The sequence below is a fragment of the Hirundo rustica genome, chromosome 5, assembly GCF_015227805.2.
Source record: "Hirundo rustica isolate bHirRus1 chromosome 5, bHirRus1.pri.v3, whole genome shotgun sequence".
NCBI lineage: Eukaryota > Metazoa > Chordata > Aves > Passeriformes > Hirundinidae > Hirundo > Hirundo rustica.
Genome location: NC_053454.1, coordinates 67,655,654 through 67,664,108, shown reverse-complemented (window position 1 = coordinate 67,664,108; position 8,455 = coordinate 67,655,654).

The following is an 8,455-nucleotide window of genomic DNA, read 5'->3' as shown; positions in this document are numbered from 1 at the left end:
ACGAGACTTTTATTCTAGTGCAATATTATTCACTGATGCCTCATATTGCAACAACTCACATCACTGCAATATGGGTGTCAAGACAAAAAAATGCTGACTTGATTTAGTTACATTTCACATGCATTTTACTCAGGTAGAAATTACTTCACAAGGGACACAGCAATGTCTTTGATTTCGGTAAAATTATTCCTGCTGTACACTTGTGTGACATCAGTGGAAGACTAAAATTAACATAAAAATTTGAATGAGGACCTCACTTTTAAATACACTGCTAATTCAGATTCTATTGCACAACTGCAAAGAGCATTGCTCTGCAAATCCAGCAGCACCAAGCTTGTTAAGAGCCAGGAATTCCTTTTAAAAAAACTTCACAAATTTATGAGGCATCCCTTTCCACTACAATCTTAAATTTAACCTTTAGCTTACCACTACTGATGAGCAAATTGTTATGAGTACATGAATGTGGCAGCATTGCAGGGGCTGGCTGTAAGATGGACACAGCAGCAATAGCTCAGCTCAGCTGTCAGCAAGGCTGTAAGTTTGGAGTTACAGCAAGGCTGTAAGTTTGCCTTTGGCAGCAGGATTGACTTAAGGTACTTCCAACAAACCTTCCTTCCTTGCTGCCTGTCCTGTTCTCTCAAAGGCCATATGACTTTTATCAACACAACCATCTGTAAGGCCGCCCTGTGAATCAGGCCCAGGGAATTTAACAGAGATTAGAGAGAAAAAAAAAAAAAAAAAAAAAAAAAAAAAAAGGCATTGTTAGTCAGTTTAGCCTGAATCAGTCTCATGATTCCGTTTCCAAACATAAACACAGCTGAAAAGGTTTCAGGAACAAGAATCTGGCAGTTGAAGTGAGTCTTGGCAATGCCTGGGAATGGGCTGCTGCTGGCAAAGCTGTGCATGGAACAATACATTCACTATTGTTCATCTTAGCATTGCTTACCTGCATATGCACTGGCTGGTTACAGGGTTATGGTCCACAACTTGAAGCTGAGGCAGCATAATCCTTTACTAGTGTTTGTGCGGGAATTTGACTGCCTTTCTGGGAGCAGAGCAGGGATTGGAGAAACAGCAGTATTCTTAGCACCTGACTGCAAATCACCAGCCTAAGAGAAAACAAAAGTAAGACATATCAAATTCGGGTTCCACTAAAGAGCAAACCTTGACCCTCCTTACTACCCTTAGCAAAAGGCACTCCTCAGCTCAGCTGCTTAGTGGGAGACATACTAAGAGCTCATCCAAAGCATGGTACAAAATCCTCTCTAGTTTTAAGATCCAGGATTCCCCAGATAACTCTATGGTGTCCTGACTCAAGATTTCCTGCCAGTTGTCTGCTGTGAACATCAGAGTCCAAGACCGGAAGAACAGAAAAGTGCAGCAAATTCTGAAGAGATAAGATTACCTCCTAAAATCATCTTGGTCATAGATTGGATAGTAGGACAGATGGATTGTAGGATAGACAGAACAGCTTCTGGGGGGAAAATAAATAAATAAAGACAGTCCAACACTGGAACAGGTTATCCAAAGGTGTCTCTTGACTCTCCATCCTTCCGAACTCTGCAGGAAAAAGCCCCATCTGATCTCAAATGGCCCTGCTCTGGTCTGAGATTAACCAAGTGACCTCCAGGATCCCTTCAAATTAAATTATTCTGCAATTCTGTCACCAAGGAGTGCCATGTGCATGACTGATGAGGCTCTAAAGATTTCACCTAAGTACTAGCTCAGGGACAATCCCAAAAAGCAGTCAAAAAGAGCAAAGCCTCATTCTATCCTTTTTATCACTTATTCATTTTCTCAAGCTCTTAAGGTCACCAAAGAAGTCCCTTATTTTTAACTTTAATTCCCAACTAAACTATGACAGGTAAGCACTTGCTAACACAGGTGGTTTGGAGAAGCTCAGCATTTAGAAGCAATACCAGAAAGGTGAAGAGTTCTGTTCAATTTCAGTTTTAATAGTAGCAAAGGTTTTGATCTTGGGTTTTGAGCCTCTTTCCTGATAATGGAGATCACACGTTTTTTCCCACCTCTTACATAAATTGCTTTGGAAATTAAGGAAATGCCCATAGCTCTGACACTGCTAGTAGCTGCATCAGAGCAGTGAGGGAAACAGCAGCTTGTTTGTAGCACAGGAAATGCTCTCAGTCTTTCCTACTATCTCTTGTAAGAGTACAGAGTTTATGGGAAGCCTTGACATTAAGGAAGCTTAAGTGCAATTCACGAAACACTGAAAAGGATAAGGATAGGCAAAAGGCCTTAACTTATCTTTCCAAAACAAAAGAAGTAAAATAAATACTTATTTATAAGAACAATACGATTATTTTCCCTAAGGCTAGAAGACCTTAAGAGACCTACCCAGGAAATCAGAACGTGGTTTTGCCTTGCATTAGAGCCTTTCCAAGCACTTTTCATCTGGGGGAATTCCTTTTCTATCATCTGTGGGCAAAGCTTAAGTTAGGTGTGTGTCATGGGTTAGTACAGTTTGATTTTTTAGTTATAGAGGAATATAGAATGATTTTCCAGGTCAGGACCTGGGAATTGCTTTAGAAAGGACAGGGACCTATCAGAGGGCTAATTAAAATATTGGCATCTCTTTTGACCACTGAAAATTGTCAGCTACAACTTTGGGAAGTACCATAAAAAACCTCTTGATTTCCTGTAGGTGGGCCTTTTCCTTTTTCCCTTTGGCCAGAGAGAAGCAGGTAACATTGAGTTGGCCCTGAGGCCTGGCCAGATTCTATCGGCTCCCGGGCGGAGGGGGAGGGAGGAAGGAGAGGTCGCTGCTTCACAACAGCTACTTTCTCCAAACTTCCCTGGAGCAGGGAGAGATCTCTGCCGGGCCCCTGGTAAGAGCTATGGGCACCACTTAGGCTGAGGCCGCCCCGATTTACACTGAGGGGTGGGCTGAGAAGGCATTTATGATCCTGCCTGGTTTTTGTGATTCCAGACTGCCCGGGTGCTCTGATCTCTGATGTTTCTGTGTGAGTTCTTCCTCCCTGACCAGTGCAGCCTTGAACATCTAATACCATGAGCTACCGTGGGAGAGAAGAGACTCTGGGCAGATTTAACCCTTTCCTGGCAACATGAAGCTCCCAGAGCTTGGCCCTTCTCTGAGAGAGAAAACAAAAAGACAGAGTGAACATAAAGAAAAAACAGCATGAAGTCAGCATGAAGTCAGTAGAGTGAGAGTGAAAAGAGTGTTGGGACAAGGATTGAAGAGTTGGTTGTTCCATTCTTATTTGAGCCATGGAAATGAACTCTATCTTTAGATCATTCCTTTAAATCATGGGAAATATAAGCATTTGGGTAGATGATTGTTTAGATTTGTGTGTAGATTTGAGCAAAGGTGCTTGTGAAGAACTAAGTAATATTAATCCTATAAGATGCTTGAATAGAGATAGAGAGAGATAGAGATAGAGATAGAGATAGAGATAGAGATAGAGATAGAGATAGAGATAGATAGAGATAGAGATGAGAAGCCCTCTGCACCAGTGAAGAAGTGAGAAGATATCTCTGTACCTTGAGATGAAGAATCCTTTGCTTTTGGAGTTACTCATCTTTAAAAGGTGACACCTCATTATGCAAAAGTCTAAGACCCATGACCCATAAGCAGCTTAGGAACCTGCTCCTGGGAGGGTCACAAAGGCAGGTTTCTCTGGGCAGCTGTTTTTGTGACAGTTAAAAAAACCCACAAGAGAACTGTTCTAAGTTATCAGTGGGATCCATGACTCTTAGAGAGACTCTTTCCCTAAAGAACTGATGAAAGACTATTGTCAGATGGTGAAACTGACTGAAAATTACAAGTTTTGTTTCTTTATGTTGTTTTGTAGGAAAGTTAACAGTTTGTAAAGAGAGGGAAGAGTGTTTTTGGAGTTTCATTCTGTTTTGTTTTACATTTTTCCCCAAGTTTCTTTTTCTATTCTTTTAGTGTGTGTTAATAAAACCATTACAGTGTGCCATTATCATTGCTGTATAATGAGACCTAAGCACATTAGGAGTTAATAGCATAGCAGTTAGAATACTTGCATATGATTATAAATTGTGTAAAATGCTTCTCTGCATTTTGCCTCACAAGCGCAATGTGAGAGCTTTGGGGTTTTTAGAGATTTGTATCTAAAAAAAGGCTAAGACCTATACAAAACCTATACACATGACAAGAGCACCAAACTGCAGGAATCAAAAGAATTAAATACTATTCTTTGACAGAAGACCAGACAGCAATAGAGATGTTGGGAAGAAGGGAAACAGGAAGGTGGAGGAACACAGGACTACATCCATTCCTGAGAAATCAAGAGTCTGCATACCAAAAATCCCTTGGTATACTCCTCAGTCACATCCCACTAACTTCTCTCCCATATTGTCCATGTCCAAAATGGGAGAGTAAACTGTCAATGTATTTTTAAAATACCCTGCATATTCTGAATTCTGATAAACGCGCAGCACGTGTGAGTTTTCATTTTGGCTATCTTTGCATCTTTTGCTCTAACGCGATGTTGCACCAGGGCCTGTGATCAAGCTCAATTCACAAGCGGCCTCAGAAAGTTTGAATTCTAGTCCTCCCTGTACTTTTTGCAGGAATTCTAGGCACTCTCTCAACATCCTGACTCTTTTGCCTTTTCTACGCAAAGAGCAAGAAGACTTAGGAGTTCATCATAGCATTTATGGGAAGGGCACAGAAGAGGCAGAGGAAAATTCTGACTCCTAGAGTGTGATGTTACACAAATTTGCTGTTATTTTACAAGAAAATGCACCAGGAGAAATCACATGCATGGTTGCTTTTTTTCCCTATTCTGATTCCCACCTGGTTTACCCTATATTAACAGGCCCTATCATTCAAGGAGATTGGATCCTCTTGGAGTATCTTGGCCAGCCATACTCAATAATCTTCAGCAGTTCCTCTATTTTAGAGTTTGTGGTCAGTCCTGAGACTGAGCATCCACAGCAGCCTGCCTAAGAGAGTGCCTCTATAAGGCACCCAGCACTCAGCCGCTCAGCAGCTGGATCCATTCCATCCCAAGTGCACTGGAATCACAAACAGCACAGCAGGTGTTTCTCTTGCAGGTAGAAGTCAAATATATAAATCACTTTTTAGGTTAAGTATCCTCATATGCAGCAAACTGCTATGTATCATCAGACCTTGGTATATTTCATCAGCTATTGCCTATTTTCTGTTGATGAGCTTTTTGCAAAATTCAACCCCAAAGGATGTTTTAAGTTCTTATATATCTTCAGTACTTGCATATAATGTGAAGTGATTGCAGCTAAAACAGCACTGCTGGTGCAGATTACATCAGAATGGTCTGGAGTCCAAGCCTGTGTCTGGAGTGATATCATAGGTTAGCACAATTTTGTTTTCTAGATATAGAGAAATGTAAAAGTTTTTTTCCCTGCCCTAACCGTGGCGTAGGTTGGGGGGAAGAGGACAAGGAGCTATCAGGAATCAGGCTGGGATATTGGCAGCTAAGTTGACCAATGAGAGCTGTCAGTGCAACTTTGGAAGGAACATTTAAAACTTACTGCTGAGACTGCCCACGCTCTTGCTTCGGTGATCAGCCATAAAGTAACAACGTGGTCGGGGCCGGGCCCGGGTCGGGCTCTGCTGCCCCTCTGGGCGGACGGGCCGGGCCCGGCCGGGCTTTCAGAAGCTGCTGCCCGCATGGAGAGCGGGGGGAGCCCAGGTTGGCCTTTCTATTGCCGGCTGGGCCGGGCCCGGCCGAGCCTTCTGAGAGCTGCTGCTCGCATGAAAGCGGCTCGGGTGAAGCCTTTCTCTTTTAAGAGGTAACAGTGGTAGTAGTAGTAGTAATGGAAGAATGCTAAACATGCTTTAGTTGCGCCAAGACTGATTTTGGAAAGTTCACCAAAATATATGCAGGGAGGTAAAATGGCTCCTCAGCTTCTAAAAGGTAACTTCTGCATTTTCCCACAGTGCTAGCAAAGTAGAATAACAGCTCTACAAACTCAGACCTGCATAACAGGAATTCTTTTTTAATTGGGGTGTGTTATGTTTCCATCAGATGGGTATGTTATTTATTGATTACCGATTCCGATTTTTAGGGGTCTTGTACCTGTAAAAGTTTTATTAGCATTACTCTCTCAGGAGGACATTTTTATTAACACCGTTATACCAGCACCATTGGTAAAGATGTGATCATACCCGAACAAATCTGACTTGCATGCTGTACTTTTCAAGTGCTCTTGTATCCATATGAGTGAATTGACTTCAGGTAATCTTTTCCTACTGGGATGGAGGTACAAGTAAGCTCTTACCTCAAGTTTGTCAGGGATAATACTCCTTTCAGTTTATTCCATGCTGCCATCACACCCTTTTGCCAGGTCTGCAAAAGTTCCCAGTTCCCAGATCCACTTGTTTTCATAGACTGTGTAGTTTGGAGGGGGGAAAAAAAAATCAGTGGCACTGCCAGCTGACATAATACCTACTATTCCTCAGTTCAATCAGTTCCATAGGCTGGTCTAGCAAGCATCCAAAAAACAGCTGTTCCAGCCCAGTAAAAACTGCAGTACTGGTGCAGGCAGAAACAGGTAGCCAAGTTGGCCTGAACAGTGCTAAGCAGTGCTGTCATTGAATGTTGCATTACAGTCAGTCACCCTCCCTGGCCAAAGGCTGACACTGGTGCAGTGACAAAAATAAGTTAATAAATTCTAATGAAATTTAAAAGAAAATTAACAAAATCCCAACAAACGTTGTTGTATTTCTATATGAGACTAGAAGACCGCTGATGGCAAAAGGAAAAGAGTCTGCTCTCCTTCACCAGGTGGGATATTACAGCTTTTATTCTCGAGTCCTGCCCTGCTTGGCTGAAGATCTTCCGGATGGCTCGCCAGTGCCAGAGAGACGTCGGCCCCACCCCTGCGGGGGCTTTTTCCCCAGGGGGCAGGGCCCAGAGGCAGGGACAAGACACTACCCAATCAAGGGTAAAGTGGGCGGGGAACAGAGTTTGGCTACAGCTGAGCAAGGACAAACCACGTGATTACAAATCCGATGAAACACAGTATTAATGCATTACAACAAAACGTCTTACAGGACCTCAGCCAATTTTACATCAAAACTGGTAAAACCTGCACACACTTACTGATGGATTCAGCCCTTCAGCTTAGGAGATCTCAAAAATCATTGGGTTTGCACTGTAATGTTCTGGTTTGCTCTCTTTACTTCCCACAACTATGTCATGACAATTCAGCTTCAGAATGAAATGAAATTCTGTGTCATAATATGACACAGAAGCTACATATTTAAAAGATGAAACATGGTGGGACACACAAAATCAAACCCTTTTTCTTTCACAATATATGCCCAAACCTAACCAAATAATTTCAAGAATTATGTTTCTAACTATCACTGTGACTTTTTTTTCCCACCTCACTATTTACATTTACATGAGTACACTCAAGATTTCTATACAAATCATATTCCGGATTTTTTTTTTTTTCAATTTCTGGAATTATTTCTGTACTTGCCTAAGGTGTAAAATATAATGTGAATTTGTGACTTTCCCCTTCCTTCCCTCTGAGGAAAAAAATGTCAGTCTATTTACAGCTTATCAGGTATAGACATGCTTTGACTTGAAACAGATTTTCCTAAGGTCTCTGCAGGGTTTATAGCATATTAGGGTGGTAGGCTATCATTCAGTGTGATTGCAAAAAGCTTGAAGAAATAATTTTGTCCCAGGAGAGGTCCTATCAGATGAGATACTGTCTGTACCACTCTAACTTTGTGCTGGATCAGGCATAATTTATCCAGCTCAATTGACAGAAAGCTGGCATAAACCCTGAATAAACAATGTAACATATGCTCTGGCTCATTTGGTAAAAATGCAGTTGTGTGCTCACACCAATGCAGATCATATTTCAACTGCAAGGAAATCCCACATTTACAAATTTTATATGACTTAACTGCAGAACCACAGCCTTACATTGCTTCATTTTCTTCTACATATTAATTGAGTTTTAATTACTTTATGATGGGCATAAATAAAGAATGCAGATATTTGAAATCTCCCTGACAAATACTTGTTTGGCATGAGTCCACTGTAACATAATGGTTCTTCAAGTAGGGAAAAACATGATCCAGAGAGTACCAATGTCTGGTGATTTCTTACCTTTATGGTCTGTACAGAAATTTCCTCACACAAGGCAAAACAGGCTGCAACATCCCTCTACAATAAAGATGCTGGACTGGCAGTGTATCTGCACCACTGGAGACAAACTCGTGTACTTGTGGGCTACTTTTCACCTCTTTGCAGCCATTACCAGCACTGGAATAGAGGAAACAGGTTACTCTGACTTCCAACAGTTCACAGGCTTTACGCTGTCTGAGCTCTCCCATGCACCTCTGCATAGCTGAATCCCTTTTCAGCACAATTGCTACAAGTACCTGGCTGCTGTTACCATTGGAGGAAGAGTTTAGGCTCTGAGATTACTTCTGCAAGTCTGCAAC